The sequence below is a fragment of the Cannabis sativa genome, chromosome X, assembly GCF_029168945.1.
Source record: "Cannabis sativa cultivar Pink pepper isolate KNU-18-1 chromosome X, ASM2916894v1, whole genome shotgun sequence".
Taxonomy (NCBI): domain Eukaryota; kingdom Viridiplantae; phylum Streptophyta; class Magnoliopsida; order Rosales; family Cannabaceae; genus Cannabis; species Cannabis sativa.
In genome coordinates this window covers 7,985,450-8,007,189 of record NC_083610.1, presented here as the reverse complement: position 1 = coordinate 8,007,189, position 21,740 = coordinate 7,985,450, and the positions used below count along the sequence as shown (strand labels likewise).

General features: G+C 42.6%; 1 long non-coding RNA gene across 1 annotated transcript in view; it reads left to right on the top strand.

Annotated features, from left to right (window-relative positions):
* Positions 1–21,511, top strand: part of LOC133032559 (uncharacterized) — a 45,501-nt gene extending 23,990 nt beyond the window's left edge. Inside the window, exons 3-4 of the long non-coding RNA XR_009685178.1 lie at positions 20,731–20,793; positions 21,293–21,511. This is a non-coding gene — a long non-coding RNA (uncharacterized LOC133032559). The remainder of the gene's footprint in view (positions 1–20,730; positions 20,794–21,292) is intronic.
* Positions 21,512–21,740: the final 229 nt, after the last annotated feature.

Sequence of the window (21,740 nt, the reverse complement as noted above, 5' to 3'; positions counted from 1 at the left end):
TTGATCGTTTTCCCATTCCTAGTCGAGTACTCGCCGTTCTAGGTTGAATACTCACACTTGTCGGTTCTCTTAAAATTCTCTTTCGTATTAGTAAAATATTATAATTTGGTGTTGCGAAATTCACTCGACAACAATGCGCTCAAGGCATAATCAGGTTGGACTCGGTAGTCATAACCGAGATGAACCACTTCTAAGGTGTTATAGTGAGATTTCTCTCACCTAGAAACTCGAGACCAGACCCCCACTAAAAGGACACGTATACTCAGATTTTCCACAGAAAGCTGAGATGTCCCTGAGGGACTCCTCGAAGTTTTAAACCTCGCTTAAGATATAACCAGCGAGAGGTGGCGAGCATGACCGAAGTCTAATCGCATCCGAGACAAGAGAGTAGATCGCATATATCGAATATATGCGATCATCCTCCCCTTGTCCTTGTATAAACCAGGAGAACGATTCTCTGTAAGTACGAGTTGATCTTAAGAACCCTGCAGCCTTTATAATGCAATATAGACTCGCATGTCTAGGTTCTATCAGCTCAACACACGATGTCTACAAGAAGCGACTATCTAAAGACGCAAACGTCCTAAACATAACGATAACCCTGCGAGTTGTACATCGGAATATGAACAGTCAACTCGCAGGTACGGAAGACGCATACGTTGATGAACTTAGTAACTGTCATTCATTTATTAATGTTAACGTTGCTTAGTTTAATTATTGCAATTCAATATGTAAATAATGGATTAACAATGAATGTGATCCTTGTGTAACCGATTGGACACCTGCTTTGTATATAAAGAGGTGATCCACCATGAAATGGCACCTACGAATCCTTTGCTACAGTGGACTAAGCAGATCACAATCTGGCTGAACCACTATAATTCTCTGTCTTACTGATATTTTCCAGTTTTGTTGATTGTTTTCCCATTCCCAGTCGAGTACTCGCCATTCTAGGTTGAATACTCGCGCTTGTCATTTCTCTTAAAATTCTCTTTCGTATTAATAAAATAATATAATTTGGTGTTGCGAAATTCACTCGACAACATTTGGCGCCGTCTGTGGGAACGACTAAGATTTCATTCATTTCAAAGAACACTATCATCATGGCTGGAAATCACGCTAACGGAGCTAACAACGGGTCCATCAACATTGGGATGATGAACGTACCATTATCTGGAGCTGGAGCGCCACCTGTGGACGTCATTAACGGCGGAGTAGGGAGAAGCAATATCAGACCTCTCAACCTATTCCCAGAAACGACTGACCCTCAAGTTGGGGACGCATCCACGCCACCAGCAACCATGCATTTTCCCCCCGTCACTCCGGCGGTGGTATCCGAGGGAATGATCCAGCTCACCACTGATCAATATGCTGCGATTCAGGATCAACTGCGTGCACTACAGGCCGAAGTAGATGGATAAAACCGAGCCTGACGCCCTCCTCGAGTTCCTGCTATTCGCACCGATAACCCTCAAGTAACAACTTCTAGACGTCATACTAACCGTGTATGCAGGGAACGAAGAACCAACCCTGAAGGTTTGGACCTGAACCATCCAACGTCGAGGGATCAATCCGCAAGGTATCCAAACCAAAGCACACAAGTCGATGAAGATCCTGAGCGCCGTAATCCTCGCAGCCGACCATCAAGAGACAACAACGCAGAGTCAGCCTCTTCGTCATCGCATGGTCGCACTCCAAGCAGGTACACAAGGTCCGTCTCCGTACAGACACAACAGGGAGGACGTTATCAGGTACACCGTGGTGATCTGCGTGATCATCTCAACGCAGTTTTCAGGGCACGATCTCGCGTCCAACATAATACTGAGACACTCCGTGATCCCCATGCGGACGATCAGGGTGCCAATACTTATAATAACCCGCCTACCGCGCCGATCGCGACCACTGGGATTAATGTCCCAGCAAATCTTGCCGCAGTAGTTGCGAGCCCCGCAGTTGTAGCAGCCCCGGCTCCTGCGGCTGGAGGGATTGACCAAAGCATGCTTCTGCAGGCTTTGAAAATGCTCGAGCAGCAACGAAAGCCTATATATAAGTTGCATGGTACCTCGCCTTTCACTACAGAAGTGCGACAGGCTCAACTTCCAAAAGGGTTTCGTCTATCCGAGTCCCTCAAATATAAAGGTACTTCTAACCCGATAGATTATCTTGAAAAATTTAATACTATAATGGAAGTGGACCAGGTACCGCAGCTCGCAAAGTGCCGCATTCTTGCGGCAACACTCGAGGAAAATGCCCATGATTGGTTCACCCAATTACCCGAGGCATCGATATCGACGTGGGAAACCTTCGTCGACCTATTCCTCACACATTTCCAGGCCACAATGACGTATAGGCCACCTTATACGAATTTGGCCAACATCAAACAAGAACCTGGTGAGTCTTTACAAGACTATTTCAAACGCTTTAACGCAGAAGTAACAAAGGTCGAGAAGGCCCCCGAGTCTTCGCTTGTTTGCATGCTGATAACAGGTATCTTGCCGAGGACCGACTTTTGGAAGGAGCTACAGGCTCGAAGGCCCGAATCCTTAGTTGAGTTCTTCGCCATGGCCGAACCTCACAAAAGAATCGAGAATTCTCTAGCGGAGTTAGAGAAAGGGAAGGACAAGCGCCGGTCACCCATACCGCGGTCACGATCTCGCAGTCCACGAGGGAAGAACTCCAGGGGCCGAAGCCCAAGAAGACGCAGCCCGCGAAGACAGCGAAGTCTGAAGCTGGCCAAGTCTCCTCCAAAGAAGGAATCCTCGCCAAAAAGGAAAGGTGGACCTCGCTTCGTTAATTATACTGAACTCGCAGTCCCTCGAGACCATATCTACGTAATCGAAGAAAGAAACGGAGTCTTCAAGAAGCCGCCCCCCATCAGGGGAAATCGCGACAGGAGAGACCCTAAAAAATTCTGTAAGTACCACAAGGACATTGGTCACACTACTTTAGAATGTTGGGTCTTGCAGGATGAAATCAAGGAGCTAATCCGGAGAGGGAAATTCGACAAGTATAAGAAGAGCGAGGAAAGTCGTCCCCAAGCGAATAACAAAGGAGAAAACCAGAATGCGAGTGGCTCCAGAACACCTCGCAACATCCTGACTATAATTGGAGGACCTCATATCGCAGGGGACTCTCGCAAATCACAAGAACGATATGCCAGAGAAGCCAAGGAGAAGCCGCTTACCAATGTGAATAATCTTAGTGAGCGGCCCGAGAAGCTATTTAAGAAAGAATGCGACGACATCACCTTTATGGAGAGTGATGCGAGATGGGTCCATCACCCGCATTCTGATGCACTAGTGGTAGTCGCCAATATTGGTGGGGATAATGTCCATCGCATACTTGTTGACAATGGGAGTTCAGTGAATCTGCTGAATTTCCAAGCATTCAAACAGATGGGGTTTCAGGAGAAGGATTTGCGACCTATGACATCGAGCATTTATGGTTTTTCGGGAGATGTCATAGCAATAAAAGGAATGATCAAACTCCCAATCACTTTAAAAACTGCTCCAGTGACAGCCAAGTCAATGGCAGATTTTGCAGTAATCGACCAGTACTCAGCGTATAACGCCGTAATTGGTCGACCAATCCTGAAGGAGATGAAGATCATAACCTCGATCTATCATCTGACAATGAAGTTCCCTACTCCCGCTGGAGTAGGTTCTGTGCGGGGAGTCCAATCAGAATCGCGAGAATGTTACAACGCAGCAGTTAAACTCGCAGAAAAAAGGACGGTAAATGTTATCTACTTTTTGGAGGCACCACCTCCTCTCCAGGAGATCCTCAGAATCGAGGAAGTGCCGCATATAGATGAACTAGACTTGGATCCAAGAATCCTCGATCACACCGCCGCAGCCCAAGCCGCGGAAGACACAATTTAGGTACCTATAGATCCTGTAGATAATAACAAGGTTTTAAAAATTGGTTCTAAATTAAATTTTCAGCTGCGAGAACAATTAACGACCTTTTTAAAGAAAAATCTTGATGTTTTTGCTTGGAAACACTCAGATATGGTCGGGATATCTCCGCAAGTCATGTGTAATCGCTTGAACATTGACCCCGAGGCGCGAGGTGTCCGACAAAAGCGCCGCAAAATGGACCCCGCGAGGTACCAAGTGCTAAAAGAAGAAGTCGAACGCCTCCTTGCCTGCGGCTTTATACGGGAGTCGTTTTACCCCAACTGGTTAGCAAACCCCGTACTCGTGCCAAAGCCTAATGGCTCATGGCGCACATGTGTTGACTTTACAGATCTAAACAAAGCCTGTCCCAAAGACAGCTTTCCCCTTCCTAGCATTGACCAGCTTGTTGATGCCACTGCAGGTCACGAACTCTTGAGTTTCATGGATGCATACTCAGGATATAATCAAATCCCGATGTATGAACTAGACCAGGAGCATACCTCGTTCATTACTGATCGAGGATTATACTGTTACAAAGTAATGCCTTTTGGTTTAATAAACGCAGGTGCGACTTATCAAAGGCTAGTGAACATGATGTTCGCAGATCTCATTGGAAAAACCATGGAGGTATATGTTGACGATATGCTCGTGAAATCACAACATGCGAAGGATCATATTGCCCACTTACAGACCATGTTTGATATATTACGATGGTATAAGATGCGTTTAAATCCACTGAAATGCGTCTTTGGAGTTGGCTCTGGGAAATTCCTTGGGTTCATGGTTAATCAGCGAGGAATAGAAGCCAATCCCGCGAAGATCAGGGCATTGGTGGAAATGCCATCACCAACCAAGCCAAAGGAGGTTCAAAGCCTCACAGGTAAAGTCACAGCTTTAAACCGCTTTATATCCAGATCTTCTGATAAGTGCAAGGAGTTTTTTCAGATTTTGAAAGGCAACAAAAAGTTCCATTGGAACGAAAAGTGCGAGCAGGCCTTTCAAGCTTTAAAAACACACTTGGGGCAACCTCCGATCTTGTCAAAGCCATTGTCCGGAGAAGTCCTATCCATCTATTTAGCCGTTTCAGAATAGGTGATTAGTTCGGTACTAATACGCGAGGACCAAGGACATCAATACCCGGTGTATTATGTCAGTAAGCGATTACTGGATGCCGAGACGCGTTATCCCCAAATGGAGAAATTGGCTTTCGCCTTGATAATATCCTCAAGAAAATTGCGACCTTATTTCCAGGCTCACAGCATTGAAGTTTTGACGAACTATCCCTTAAGACAAGTTCTAGCGAAACCAGAAGCATCGGGGAGATTGTTAAAATGGGCAATGGAGTTGAGTCAGTTTGACATCAAGTATAAACCAAGAACTGCGATCAAGGGGCAAGCCTTGGCAGATTTTATACTTGAATTCCCCAGCACCGAGGTAGCACTTATAGAGGACAGAAGCGGCATTGCTATAGCGAACAGAGAGACGTGGACATTGTACGTCGATGGAGCCTCAAATAGCGAAGGTTGTGGTAGTGGGATCTTGTTAATCAGTCCCAATAATTTCAAGGTACACGCTGCTTTACGTTTTGAATTTTCTGCATCTAACAATGAAGCCGAGTATGAGGCTTTAATCGCAGGATTGAAACTTGCTCTCGAGATGAAAGTCGAGTATCTTCAGGCTTTTAGCGACTCCCAAATCGTGGTATGCCAGGTGAATGGAGAATACCTAGCAAGAGGCGGGAGATTGGTTAAATACTTAGCCATTGTCCGCGAAATGATGCAGAAGTTCAAAAATATAGTCGTGTCTCGAGTACCGCGTGGTCAAAATTCACACGCAGACGCATTGGCCCGTTTGGCCTCCACTAGAGAAGCCGAATTGCTCGATGTGATTCCGGTAGACGTATTGGCTCACCCAACTATAAATCAAGAAGTGATCATGGAAATAGATACCGTTCAGGGGATTACCTGGATGACTCCTATCCTCACATATCTGGAAAAAGGGCTCTTGCCTGATCATAAAATAGAAGTAAGAAAGTTGCGACAGCGAGCCGCCCGTTATGTAATATATGACCAAAGGTTGTATCACAGGAGTTTTAGTCAACCTCTTCTCAAATGTATCAGCGGAGAGGATTGTGGTTACATACTTCGTGAGGTACACGAGCGGATTTGTGGCAATCATACCGAAGGTAACTCCCTTGCATTAAAAATCATGCGGCAAGGGTATTACTGGCCAACTTTGCAACAAGATGCTCTCGCGTTTGTGAAGAAGTGTGACAGGTGTCAGCGAATAGCCACATATACCCACCAACCTCCGAGTAACCTCCATTCTATCACAAGTCCATGGCCCTTTGCAATATGGGGAATTGATCTAATCGGCGAGTTACCCAAAGGGAAAGGTGGAGTCAAATATGCGGTAGTCGCAGTAGATTACTTCACGAAGTGGGCCGAAGCCAAAGCGCTCGCAACCATCACAACAACAAAATTGCGCGGGTTTGTCTATACCTCCATCATTTGTCGCTTTGGCATTTCGCACAAACTCATCTCAGACAATGGAAAATAGTTTGACTGCAAAGAGATGTGACAACTATGCGACGATTTGGGAATCAAGAAGGCATTCTCCGCAGTTGCTTACCCGCAGAGTAATGGACAAACTGAAGCTGTTAATAAAATAATCAAGAACACCATTAAAGGGAAACTAGAAGATCGCAAAGGGGCTTGGCCAGACGAGTTACCGCAAGTCCTATGGTCTTATAATACAACTCCTCGATCTACAACTGGCGAAACACCCTTCTCACTTTCTTACGGGTGCGAGGCCATGTTGCCAGTTGAGATTGGGGCAGGTTCCCTACGCAGAGATATTTTCAACATCTCGCAGAACAACGAGAAACAGCTATTCTGCCTTGATCTTTTGGAGGAAAAGCGTGACCAAGCGCACTTAAAAAATGCGGCTTACCAGCAGCGAACTGCAAGATACTTTAACTCCAAGGTGAAAGTAAAAGCCCTGCGAGCAGGAGACTTGGTCCTTAGAAGGGTAATGCCAAATACCAAAAACCCGTCACATGGGGTCTTTGGGGATAATTGGGAAGGACCATATCTCATCGCAAAAAAAATTGGTGATGCCACATACCGACTCGCAACACTCGATGGAACTGCGATTTCACGAGCTTGGAATGGCGAGAGTTTAAAATTATATTATCAATAGTACTCGCATTATTAAACTATGTTTACTCTTGTACTTATACTTAGATATTTTTCATAAAAGAAAAAAAAAATCCTAAGTATAGGGGGGTATATATGCCAAAATGTACTATTGATTATATAAAGGAAATTGATTCATGATCATTAAATTTTTCAACATTTTATCAAAAGACTTGTAAATATTTCTACTTATTACACCAAGCTGTAATTAAAGTCGCAAATATATATATAGAAAACGCGAGTACCCGTGTACTGCGAAAATGTTAAAGGATAATTATCCCCGCGAGGATATAAATTTGTCCAAAATAAAAAGGAAATTTGGCTAAGTACAAAGCGCGAGTACCCCTGTACCGCATATATATATAAAAAAAAGAGAAGTAAAATTAAAAAGCTTAACAATTTTAACATAGAGGAAAATCAAGCATCTGGAACAACAGGAGCAGTCTCATCTGCGATTTTGCTGATGGCCTCGTTCTCGGCTTCTTCAGCATCCGCACCCTCGACCTCTTCAGGAAGGTTCCCTCCACCACCTTGGGTTTGAGTAGGCGACATAGCGCGAAAAGCCTCGGCCATTTCAGCGGCTTCTGCTCCGAGGATCGAGAAGTCGAAGTCTGGAACTTTGGAAAGAGTGGTGTAAATGTAATCAGAAACTGCGTGATCATATTGTTTCTTCCCATTCTCTTTCTCGGCCTTCAAGTCGCGAGTCATCTCCTCGATCTTCGCCCGCGAGTTCTTGGCCTCGAGCTCAGCCTGCTCCTTAGCCTTGCAAAGTTCTTCAAGCTCTTTATCCTTCCTAGCCGCCTCTTGCTTCAGCCTCTTCATGTTCTCCTGAAGCTGGGCATTGTGCCTCTTCAGCGAGTCGGCTTCCTTCGAACCTGCGGCAGCAGCTTTTATGAACAGGGTCATCGAATGCGAGGCCAACTCCACAGAGCGCGGAACAAGCTCCTCAGAAGGGATCTTCTCCGCTTTGGACATGAACTCCTCGCCCACGAACTTCTCCTGCATGGCCAGAAAGTCGCGAGCTCGAACAGGTGGATCGATTACGACCTTCTTCCCCTTGTCCTGTGCGGTCTTGGCCAGCTTCTTGGAAGAGTCTGCGGCAAGGGTAGCCACCACATCGCTCTTCCTCTTCTGGGCGACAACGGGCGAGGTCGTCGTTGCTCCACCCTTCGGCTTGATCTTAAGGACAGGCGCAGACTTCAAAAAAGTCATATCTGCGAGGATAAATGAAAGATAAGTATAAATAAAACTCAAGACATCAGTTTATAACAAGAGATAAATTACCTGAGATTGGTCAAGAAGTTTTCTTGGAGTGACGTTTGTCTATCCGCTCTTGTTGCCTCTCAGACGGTTCTTTGTATACTGGCTCTCTTTGAAGACTTGCGTTCTCATGAATCAGCTGGTGTTCTCGCAACTTCGCAGTTGTACACAGTAATCGCCAGTCGCGATCTTGTACCGGAAGGCTCCCGAGGATTTCAGCTGTCTCTCTGCGAGTCGCGTCAAGTGCCGGTCGAGCTGGTCTATCTGCGAGAACAAGAAAGAGCGAGTTAGCATAAGATCTCAAAAGTAATTCAAAAAATGCCTAAGTTAAAAACACGCGACATACTAGGTCTGCGATTAAAGTCAGTTCTAATCCCAGGGACTTTAAAGACGTAGAACCACTTCGATTTCCAGTCCCCCATGTTCGACACCATTCCTTCTACTCCATTGATCTCAGAAGTCGCCCATTTGCTAAAACAGTAGAAGCCGTTATGAAGACCTATGCTTTTTATGTCGTAGAAATAGCTGAACTCTTCTACTGAGGGAGCCCTATGAACATATTCCATGTACATCGCATAGAAGGCTAGGGTCGTGCGATAACTGTTTGGAGTTAGTTGAAAAGGTGATACATCGTATCGCTTGAGAATAGCTGCGATGAAAGGATGGAAGGGGACCGATACCCCACATCGGAGAATGGGTATTGAGATTACCACATCCTCTGTAGGAATAATTGCAGGGTTGGTAAACGGAAGATGCGCCCTCTGGGACGGTTTAGGTCGCTGAAACGCAAGTGGTAGCAAATTTAACCTCACAAAGGTGGTGAAATCTGATTTGGAAACCCTCGAAATCAGATCTTCACACGCGAAGGGCTCATTCAGCTGAGTGTCGTCAATCGAGTCCGTCCCGCTCCCTTCCGCCTCCTCTTCATCCTCGCCTGACTCGCGAGCAGGGGCCGTCCAATCATCGTCCATCTCCTCGACCTCGATGTCAGGAGCATGCCTCGAGTGAATAAGGTAATCGCGGGCCGACACAGTGGACTCGCTATCTCGAATGTCGATGGTCCCAGGTTCGGCAAGTTCCTGCACCATTCTTTCGATGTCTGCAGAAGACATCGGGCCTAGCTCTATTGGTGTGGCCACCTCTTCTGAAATCGAGGTTGGGAGAAAGCTGTCTTCCTCCTAGTCAACTTCACCATCGAATGCACGGCCTCCAGAGCCGAGCTGTTGGCTATCCGACAAGTCGCTCATCTGAAAGATAGAAGATCTTTTCAGCGTGATAAACGTGTGAAAAGCAAAATAAGTGATCTCACCCGCATTAAACTATAAAGTCGCACTTGATAGAATGGTTAGCATCCTTGCGAATGCTAACCGCCCCATCAATATGCGAGTAGAGATAATACTAAAAATGCGAATAAATCACGCATCCTGGGCCAAGCGATATACCTCCAGAAACGGCTGGGAGAAACCCAGTGACTCAAGGGGCATGCATTTTCAAGCCTGACCCTGAAGTTACTGAGGTACTCCCACCGTTTCGAGAATATCTACCAGCCAAAGAGTACGCTCGTTTGAACGTTAACGCATGTCACAAATGGCTGGGTGTATCACAGTATCTCAAGGGACATATAACCGCGTATATGACCATTAGAATACTGTGACACACCCACCATTTGGAAACTCAGTTAATGTTCTCGCGACTTAATTCACAGCATATAAAATCCTAAAAGATCTAGCCAACAATCAAAAGTAAGTAAATCTTGTCAATACGCGAGTATTCGAATTGTTCATCTGAATACCCGCGAGTATTCGAATTGTTTATCTGAATACCCGCGAGTATTCAAAGCGTGAAACAGTGCCTATTCAAGTATATCGTATGCGGTTATGCCAACTTACAGGTCATATTCTATGAAGTTACCCAGGTTTTTACCTAAAAAACATAGCCTCATACATATCATCTATAAACATTCATCCTTAAACAACCCTCATGCACACTAAAAACCCAGAAAATATAGTCCCCACTCAAACAGAAAACGAAGCATGGTGAAGATTCAAAAACTAACCTTTTACTTTGATAAATCTGTTTCCACGAATCGCCCTTGACAGCAATGCAGAATCAAGAAGAACCCACGAATAAAGGCGAAAATCTGGGCAATTTACGGAGATTTTTCTTAGTGGTTTCTCTGAGAGTGAAGGAACAAAGAAGTTAAGGGAGTTGAAGGAAAATGAGGGAAAATGGGGATTTTTGGTTCGAATCAGGGGGTTTAAATACCCAAAATCCCTCATTCATTGGGATCATGACACGTGGCAGTTGGAATGCCTAGAGTCGCCCAATCCAACGGCTAGAGATGGCCACGCCTACACAGAAACCAAAGAGTTTTGTGACGTGGCACCATAAATGCAATAAAAGTAATGATTATAGCCGTCATTTTTCGAAACCCTCGAAGGGACAACCAAAGGTCACCTCCTTGTGACAACCTTTCACCTGTCTCTCGAATGTAGTTTCCCTTGTGACCGCACCTGTCACATCGCGAAACTAGGGGCATGTGTTATAGTGAGATTTCTCTCACCTAGAAACTCGAGACCAGACCCCCACTAAAAGGACACGTATACTCAGATTTTCCACAGAAAGCTGAGATGTCCCTGAGGGACTCCTCGAAGTTTTAAACCTCGCTTAAGATATAACCAGCGAGAGGTGGCGAGCATGACCGAAGTCTAATCGCATCCGAGACAAGAGAGTAGATCGCATATATCGAATACATGCGATCATCCTCCCCTTGTCCTTGTATAAACCAGGAGAACGATTCTCTGTAAGTACGAGTTGATCTTAAGAACCCTGCAGCCTTTATAATGCAATATAGACTCGCATGTCTAGGTTCTATCAGCTCAATACACGATGTCTACAAGAAGCGACTATCTAAAGACGCAGACGTCCTAAACATAATGATAACCCTGCGAGTTGTACATCGGAATATGAACAGTCAACTCGCAGGTACGGAAGACGCATACGTTGATGAACTTAGTAACTGTCATTCATTTATTAATGTTAACGTTGCTTAGTTTAATTATTGCAATTCAATATGTAAATAATGGATTAACAATGAATGTGATCCTTGTGTAACCGATTGGACACCTGCTTTGTATATAAAGAGGTGATCCACCATGAAATGGCACCTACGAATCCTTTGCTATAGTGGACTAAGCAGATCACAATCTGGCTGAACCACTATAATTCTCTGTCTTACTGATATTTTCCAGTTTTGTTGATTGTTTTCCCATTCCCAGTCGAGTACTCGCCATTCTAGGTTGAATACTCGCGCTTGTCATTTCTCTTAAAATTCTCTTTCGTATTAATAAAATAATATAATTTGGTGTTGCGAAATTCACTCGACAACATAAGGCCTTAATGTAAATAGACGTGTGAGAGCAACACGTGGGTCTACATCATGTAGATTTAAATAGATGTGTGAGCGCAACACATAGGTCTACGCCACGTAGACATAGATGGGCATGTTGGTATAATAATCAGGTCTGTGTCATACAGACGTATGTGAATGACATATCTATTAAATAGTATGATGAGCATATTATATTGTTGTGATTTATACTGTCTTGCTGGGCTTGGCTCACGGGTGCTCTACTGTGCAGGAAAGGGTAAGTCAGCGGCTGATCAACCATGAGTTTGAGGAGCAAGACGAAGAATGTACATGTTCAAGCCATATCAGACCAAGCGGGTTAAGGGTCTACCAGTGATGAACTTTTGAATTCTATTTTGCCGTTTGGGTCGACTAGAAAGAAATGACTTGTAATAGCATTTGTAAATATTTTTGGGATCCCAACTGTTTAAAAGTTTAAAAAGTATTACAAGTTTATTTTCATTCTGTTTAATATAAAAGTTTAAATTTTGCGCTATTTTCATTAGTAATCCCGATTAGGGGATTAGGGTTTCATAAGTATTTTGGGTAGCGTGCCTAATTATTTAGGGCGTTACAATTTGGTATCAGAGCGCCAAGGTTTTTAAACTTCCTGTAGACCGGCCGAACATGTACATTCGTCGTCAGAGATAAGCTCGACTCATGGTGCAGTAAGTATTGAGAGTAAATACTTGAATGTTTGTGTGATCATCTGTTTACCGCTTTCCATTTTAGGCAGTATGCAAGCATCTAAAGTATGTATGTCTTATGTGATGCCATGCAATAAATGCTATTTGTTTATGTAAATATGTATGAGGTAAACTAATGAGTTAGGGTTTAAGGCAATAAGTGCGTAAGTGTGGTATTGGTGCTTAACTCGCTGGGGTTGTTGATTACAGGGGTACTAGTAATGGACCCTCTGCAATCATCCAGACCACAGGGCGAGCAAGTAGAGCCCGGGGTTACCCAAACTGATCCACCAGCACCGCCTCCACCTCCGCAGAATTCGGGGGATAATGCGGGGGCTGTTAATGCTAATCCTCCTGCTGACTGGCAGCAGATGTTTCATGAAATGCGAAGTGTCATACTTCGTCAAGAGGAAGAGTTGCAACGTTTAAGGCAACAAGCTGCCCCAGTTAATCAAGGGTTACCACCAGCTCCTGTGCTAGTGGTGGGTAACCAAGGATACATTATGCCGCACCAGGACTCTGTGTTCGAGCGGTTTGTGAAGCTGCAACCTTCGGCTTTTCTGGGAGGTATTGATATTATTAAGGCCGACCAGTGGATGAGCACTGTCACCCATATCCTTGATAATATGGGGGTGACGGGAACTGAAAGGGTGAATTGTGCGACCTTCATGTTTCAAGACCATGCCCGCGTCTGGTGGGACATAGTGGGTCAAACCTGAGATGTCAGTGTGATGACATGGGAAGAGTTCACGAAACTTTTTGAGGAAAAATTTTATAATGTTGCTGTAAGGACTTCACATCAAGAAGATTTTGTGAAGTTGACTCAAGGGAAAATGTCGGTGGCCGAGTATACTCTGGAATTCGATCGGTTATCTAAATTTGCTGGTGATCTAGTACCTACAGATTTCACCAGAAAGTAGAAGTATGTTCGAGGACTAAAGGCTACGATCAGTTGGGACTTGAAAATTACCACATCAAATGACACTGTATATAAGAGAGTGGTAGACTTGGCCTTAATTGCTGAGGAGGCCGAGCAGCAAGTAATGAAAGAGCAAGCTGCAAAGGATGCCGTCATGGCATCGCACCCTCCTGCTAGTGACAGTGGCAACCCTGAGCACAAGCGGAAGGCTAAGGCTTTCGGAGCTTCAGGGGGAAATAGAAAGTTTTAGGGAAACAGAGGTGGCCGTCAGGGTCGCTGGTCCTCATTCCGATCATATCCAGAATGTCCTAAATGCAAGAAGCATCATCCTGGTGAGTGTCGAGCCAAGGTATGTTTCCAATGTAGCATGGTGGGCCACTTTATCAGAGACTGTCCCCAAGCCAGGAAAGAAGAGCCTAAGAAGAATGCTGCTCAGAGCCCGGGGCGACTTTTTAATATAACTCAGGCAGACGCTGCTGATAGTTCGTCAGTTGTGACAGGTCAGTTGTCTATTAATGGTTGTGCATATACTGTGTTATTTGATTCGTGAGCTACTCATTCATATGTATCGAGTAGAGTGATAGAAAGTTTACATAAGCCATGTGATATTTATGCTTCGGGGTTTGGAACCCTGTTACCCTCGGGAGACCTGATAGTGTCCACAAGGTGGATTCGGTCCTTGTCTTTTTGGATTGACGGTTGTGAGTTGACCGCCAATCTAATTGAGTTGCAACTATCTGATTTTGACATAATCCTGGGAATAGATTTTCTGTCTAAGTACAGAGCGATGATTGACTGCAAGCGGAAGATGGTAGTGTTTGAGCCCGATGGTGCTAACCCAGCGGTGTTCATGGGTAAGATTCAAGGGGCACGCATACCGAGAATATCACTATTGAAAGTTAAGGACCTGATGGGTAGAGGTTGTCTGGGGTTCATAGTCACTGCAGTGGACACCAGCCAACCTGTGACATCAGGGCCTGAAAATACGAGATTGGTATTCGAGTTCCTTGATGTCTTTCTTGAAGATTTACTGGGATTGCCACCTGTCCGGGAAATTGAATTTGTTATTGAACTGGCTCCGAGAGTGGATCCAGTATCTAAGGCACCGTACCAAATGGCTCCAGCTGAGTTGAAAGAATTGAAGGTACAATTGCAAGAGTTATTGAATCTGGGATTCATCAGACTGAGCTACTCACCTTGGGGTGCTCCGATTTTGTTTGTGAAGAAGAAAGACGGAACCCTGTGAATGTGTATTGATTACCGGGAGTTGAACTAGCTTACCATCAAGAACAAGTATCCTTTACCTCGAATAGATGATCTATTTGATCAACCGAAGGGGAAGACGGTCTTTTCCAAGATCGATCTTCGCTCAGGCTATCATCAGCTGAGAATTCGAGAGGAAAATATCCCGAAAACTGCGTTCCGTACTCGGTATGGACACTATGAATTTCTTGTGATGTCTTTTGGACTTACTAATGCCCCTGCGACATTCATGGATTTAATGAATCGGGTGTTTAAGGACTACCTGGATAGATGCGTAATTGTGTTTATAGATGACATCTTGGTGTACTCCGAGTCAGAAGAAGAGCATGAGTTGCATCTCAGAGCAGTTTTGCAACGGTTACGGGATCATAAGCTCTATGCTAAATTTAAAAAGTGTGAATTCTGGTTATCTCGTGTCTCATTTTTGGGGCACATAGTGGATAAAGATGGGATCATGGTGGATCCGGCCAAAATTGAAGCTGTTCGGGATTGACCAGCACCGAAATCAGCTACAGAGGTTAGAAGTTTTCTGGGTTAGGCTGGTTATTATCGTCGATTCGTTGAGGGTTTTTCAGAGATTTCTGTACCCTTAACGGAGCTGGCGCGAAAGAATCAGAAGTTTATTTGGACTGATCGGTGTGAGAAAAGTTACCTGGAGTTAAAGCAACGCTTGATTATTGCTCCTGTACTAACTCTTCCTTCAGATAAGGAAAACTTTGTGGTATATTGTGATGCCTTGAGACAGGGTCTCGGTTGTTTGCTTATGCAGGCTGAAAAGGTAATAGCTTATGCTTCTCGGCAGTTAAAGGAGTATGAGTAGAGGTACCCTACTCACGATCTAGAACTCGCAGCAGTGGTATTTGCACTAAAGATTTGGCGGCATTACCTTTATGGCGAGAAATGTGAGATATACACTGATCATAAGAGTCTGCAATACTTCTTTACCTAGAAGGACTTGAATATGAGGCAGAGACGTTGGTTAGAGTTGGTGAAGGATTATGATTGTGAGATCCTTTATCACCCTGGTAAAGCCAACGCGGTTGCTGACGCCTTGAGTAGAAAAGGTCAAGGTCAGTTGAATTCTATGAAGCAAATCTCCCAACAGCTAGCTAGTGAAATGACTCGAGCTAAGATGGAGTTGGTTGTGGGGAAATTGGCTAATATTACTCTGCAATATACTCTTTTCGAGAGGATAAAAGAAGCATAAAAACAAGATTCAGAATTGACAAAAACCCGAGCTAGGGTTTGTTGGGTTTTATGCCCTAAATAAAACTCATTTCAATATAATCAGATTTACTTATTAATATAGATCAGAAATAACATTTAATGTTGCATGGTTCACATGATTTATTTCATGATTATATGTACATAATGTATAAATTTATCTGAAACCCTTTTCACATACTTGATCCTGTTTATTGTGCCGTCAACACATTGGAAAGTAAACATGACTATGTGAATAAAGTCTTTCCTAGATTTATCAGACATAGGGTTTTACTGATATGATAATCTACAACAGAGTTTACTTGCATTTGGAGAAGTGCTATGTTCTTTCCAGAGCATTGGTTAAAGTAAAGCTCAGGTTGGATGCATGGAGTATGCATCGAAAGGGACCGATATTGAACTTTGACTTAGATTTAATTAAACTTACCGTAAAATCTATTCAAGTCAATATCGCCTAGTTGATCCTAGATCAAATGATCTTAATCCTGTTATGATTAGGCTCAATCTTGAAAGGCTATTCGTGTTCCTTGAATTGTTAGTTAAACCTACTTTTAGGTCAGGGTGAAACGTACTTTTTGGGAACACGGTAGTGCAATTGAGTGGGAGCGCTAGCATAAACATGGAATCTATAGCTTCTATCTGGCGAATAGTAAGCAAAGGATGATCACCTTCGAGCTTGACCAAACGAAAATAAATGGTGGAGATCTCATTTCACATAAGCTGAAATATCATTTATACGGGGTCAAGTGTTTTAAGGATAAAATACATAGTAGGGTGTTACGGTAATTTAATCCCTTTACTGTGTAGATCATTCATATAGAGGATAATTGATCACATTAGGATTATAACAATGGATAACTAATGATGTGTCTATATGGTGGAACATATAGAGCATTCTATATACTGAGAGTGCAATTCTAAGTTCTATGCGTGGATTCAACAAAGAATTAATAAGTTAGTGAATTTTAGTGCTAAATTCTTGATCAACTTATTGGAAGCTCGGTTATATAGACCCATGGTCCCCCCACTAGTTGAGATAATATTGCTTGTAAGACTCATGTAATTGGTTTTGATTAATCAATTATAATTCTCAAATTAGACTATGTCTATTTGTGAAATTTTCACTAAGTAAGGGCGAAATTGTAAAGAAAGAGTTTATAGGGGCATATTTGTTAATTATGATACTTTGTATGGTTCAATTAATAAATATGATAAATGACAATATTATTTAATAATTATTTATAGTTATTAAATAGTTAGAATTGGCATTTAAATGGTTGAATTAGGAAATTGGCATTTTTGAGAAAATCAGATACAAAAGGTGTTAAAATTGCAAAATTGCAAAACCCAATGCCCAATCCACTAATGCTTGGCCGGCCACCTATTGTAGGTTTTTAAGTTGATTTTTTCATTATTTTAATGCCATATAATTCAAATCTAACCCTAGTGGAATGCTATAAATAGATAGTGAAGGCTTCAGGAAAAATACACTTTTCTTCAGACTTTCTGAATCAGAAAAACCTGAGCCTCCACTCTCTCTTCTCTAGCCGCCACTCTCTCTCTTTCTTCTTCCTTTGAATTTCGAAATTACCTTAGTGATTAGAGTAGTGCCCACACACATCAAGCAATACCTCAATCATAGTGAGGAAGATCGTGAAGAAAGATCATCAACAAAGGAGATTCAGCATCAATGATTCAGAGAAAGAGATCTAGGTTCAGATATTGATAATGCTCTGCTACAGAAAGGAATCAAGGGCTAGATATCTGAACGGAAGGAGTCATATTATTCCGCTGCACCCAATGTAAGGTTTCCTAAACTTTATATGTGTTTAATTTATCGTTTTAGAAAGTTCTTATTTAGGATGTTAATAAACATACTTGTGAGTAGATCTAAGATCCTGGTAAAATAATTTCCAACAGGGTTTTGGCTGGGAAGGCTAGTGATTTCTCAGTGGATAAAACGGGAATGTTAAGATTCGGGAATCGAGTTTGTGTGCCCATGGATGAGAACATCAAGAAAGAGATCATGGATGAGTCTCATACGACTCCTTATTCAGTTCATCCAGGGTCAACGAAGATGTATCAAGACCTGAAAGCCATGTTCTAGTGGCCAGGCATGAAGAATGACATCGCTGAATATGTTGCAAAGTGCCTTACGTGTCAGCAAGTGAAAGCTGAGCACCAGCGACCTGCAGGGTTGCTGCAACCACTAAATATACCAGAATGGAAATGGGAAGATATAGCTATGGACTTCGTGGTAGGTATGCCTAGAACCACGAGACAATTTGACTCTGTGTGGGTCATAGTGGACAGGTTTACAAAGTCTGCTCACTTTTTACCTATTCGGACGAATTTTTCCATTGATCAGTATGCTGAGTTGTATGTCAGAGAAATTGTTTGTCTTCATGGTGTCCCAAAGTCCATTGTATCAAATAGAGATCCGAAGTTTACATCAAGATTCTGGGAAAGTCTGCATCGAGCTATGGGAACTCAGTTAAAGTTCAGCACAGCTTTTCATCCTCAGACGGATGGGTAATCCGAGAGGACGATACAGATTCTAGAAGACATGCTACGGGCATGTGTGCTTGACTTTGAAGGATCATGGGTAAAGTACCTTCCCCTGATCGAGTTCTCTTATAACAACAGCTATAAGGCAACAATCGGGATGGCTTCTTATGAAGTTTTATATGGAAGAAAATGTAGATCACCTATTCACTTGGATGAAGTGGGTGAAAGAAAGTTCTTGGGTCCCGAAGCTGTTCAGAAAACAAGTGAGGCAGTTTATAAGATTAGAGCGCGAATGCTCGCGGCTCAGAGTAGGTAGAAGAGTTATGCCAATCCAAAGCGTTGAGATATTGATTTTCAGGTCGGGGACATGGTATTTCTCCGAATATCTCCAATGAAAGGCATAAAGCGCTTTGGGAAGAAAGGAAACTTAGCCCAAGATTCATTGGACCTTTTGAAATCCTTGAGAGGATAGGGCAAGTAGCGTACAGGTTGGCTATGCCCCCAGCGCTGGCAGCTGTACATAATGTATTTCATGTTTCAATGCTTTAGAAGTATGTCTCAGACTCGTCCCATGTTCTGAGTTACGAAGTGTTGGAACTCCAGCCAGACTTGCATATGAGGAGCAACTAGTGCAGATACTCGATAGAAGAGAAAAAGTCTTGAGAAGCAAGACAGTGGCACTGGTGAAAGTACTGTGGAAGAACAGTAAGGTAGAACAGGCAACCTGGGAACTCGAGACGGATATGCAGCAGAAATATCCGGAGTTGTTCAGGTAAATTTCGGGACGAAATTTCTATAAGGAGGGGGTAATTGTAATACCCGGAATTAAGAAATGGATTAGCAAAACCCTAATTGGATAATTATGAATAAATTGAGGAATTATATTATTATTATATAGTTCAATATATGTGATTTTATATGAAATTCAATATGTTAAAGACCCCGTTGGTGAGCCAGGGGCACTTTGGTAATTATGACCCGAGAAGGGTAAATTGATGAAATTAATTTAATTACGTTAATAGAACTATATTATTATATAGTATGCCTGTGTTGTCTTTTTAGGTGTGTTCTGACAGGTTGGCGCGGTATAATCACAACCGGGAATTTCGGGCCGAATCGGGTTCGGGCCCAAAATGTAAATTAGATTGATTTAATTGGCATTTTATTTGATGAGTGATAATCTGAAATTAATTGTGAATTATTTATGCATGAAATGGCTAAATTACCCTTGTGAGGGTGTATGTGTGAATTTAAGCCATAGGGGCAAAATGGTCATTTGACCATATTTGATTTACATTGATTAAAAGTGATTTTCGGAGAAAAATCAAAGTAATTTTCTGGTTTTCACTCATTCTTGGCTGACCCTTTCCCTCTCTCAAACCCTCTCTTAATTTTCAACCTAAGTTTGTGAGAAATAGCTTGATTTTGTGGTGGATTGTGAGGGAAAATTTGTTGGAAGCTTGGTGCTATCTTGTGAAAGGAATTGAGGTAGCTTTTTCAGATTTTTAATTGAATTCTCTTGCTGAATTTTATGTTGGAAAAAGCTTGGATAAGTGATTTTGATCTTGATATGCATGTGTTTGGATTTAAGTGTGTTTATGATATTATATCTTTGATCATGCTTGAAGGTTGTTGTGGGTGATTTTAGGTTGTGATATTATTAGAAATTATGAGTTAGATTGATTCTTTAATTAATCTTAGCAGCTGTGAAATTGGTGTAGAGTTTATCCTTGAACTCTAGCTCTTGTATGTGTGTTCATGGAGGAATTTTGCTCAAAGTGTTGAGCTTGTGTTTATCTTGCATAAATCTGAATTTTTGATGTGTTTAATTGCTAGATTTTAATGCTTGATAATGTGTTTTAAATCCTTAGTGTTTGCTAGCTGCTGTAAGTGGTAAATTGAGAATTTGGTTGTGAAAAGCAAGCTTGAGTTCATGGAACTCAAGCTTGGTGCTTTAATGGCACTTTTTGATTCTTAGTGAAATTATTGTGTTTAAGTTGTGGAATATGTTTATTATGATATATAACGATGCTCTGGAAAGTTTGGTAGTGTTTGGGAAAGATTTGAGTAAGTTTTGGGGGTTTAAAGATTGAAAATTTTCGTGTTCTCTGCCCAGACAACCAGAATTCCGGTTGGTTCAGGGCTGCTCCAATCGGAATTCCAGTTGGATCTCATCGGGAAATGATGAATTTTATTTTGGCCATAACTTTTGACTCGGGACTCTATTTGGGACGTTATTTATACCGTTGGAAAGCTCTTTTCAAGCTCTATGTGATTATCTGTGATTTGAATGCCAATCTTATACTTTTTTGGAAGTGGATTTAGGGATTAACCCTACTTGTGTAAATCCCGGTATTGTGACTAGGATTACGGGCACCTGGTCAGGAGCACCCGGGGATTTGGAATCTCTACTATTGCGGGACATCAGGTAAGACAGTGATTAGCACGTAGAGTATGCGCAGTGGCGCTTATATTGAGAATGATATGCATGAATGTTTAGTAACCGGGATTAGGGTTATTACCCTAATAGGAACGGTCTAATAGCCTAGGGTTATTACCCTAGTGATATATGTGTATAAATGCCATGCCATGTTAATTGAAATGAGATTTAGGGATTATGCGCTCAAGGCATAATCAGGTTGGACTCGGTACTCATAACCGAGATGAACCACTTCTAAGGCCTTAATGTAAATAGACGTGTGAGAGCAACACGTGGGTCTACGTCATGTAGATTTAAATAGATGTGTGAGCGCAACATATATGTCTACGCCACGTAGACATAAATGGGCATGTTGGTATAATAATCAGGTCTGTGTCATACAGACGTATGTGAATGACATATCTATTAAATAGTATGATGAGCATATTATATTGTTGTGATTTATACTGTCTTGCTGGACTTGGCTCACGGGTGCTCTACTGTGCAGGAAAGGGTAAGTCAGTGGCTGATCAACCATGAGTTTGAGGAGCAAGACGAAGAATGTACATGTTCAAGCCATATCAGACCAAGCGGGTTAAGGGTCTATCAGTGATGAACTTTTGAATTCTATTTTGCCGTTTAGGTCGGCTAGAAAGAAATGACTTGTAATAGCATTTGTAAATATTTTTGGGATCCCAACTGTTTAAAAGTTTAAAAAGTATTACAAGTTTATTTTCATTCTATTTAATATAAAAGTTTAAATTATGCGCTATTTTGATTAGTAATCCCGATTAGGGGATTAGGGTTTCATAAGTATTTTGGTTAGCATGCCTAATTATTTAGGGCGTTACGGGAACGCACTTGCTCGTTGACTTTAAAACGAATCTGCTGAGTGTGACTATCCGACCAATTAAGCTTTGTACTTCCTTTTTATTTGTTGGCGACTTCATATCCAG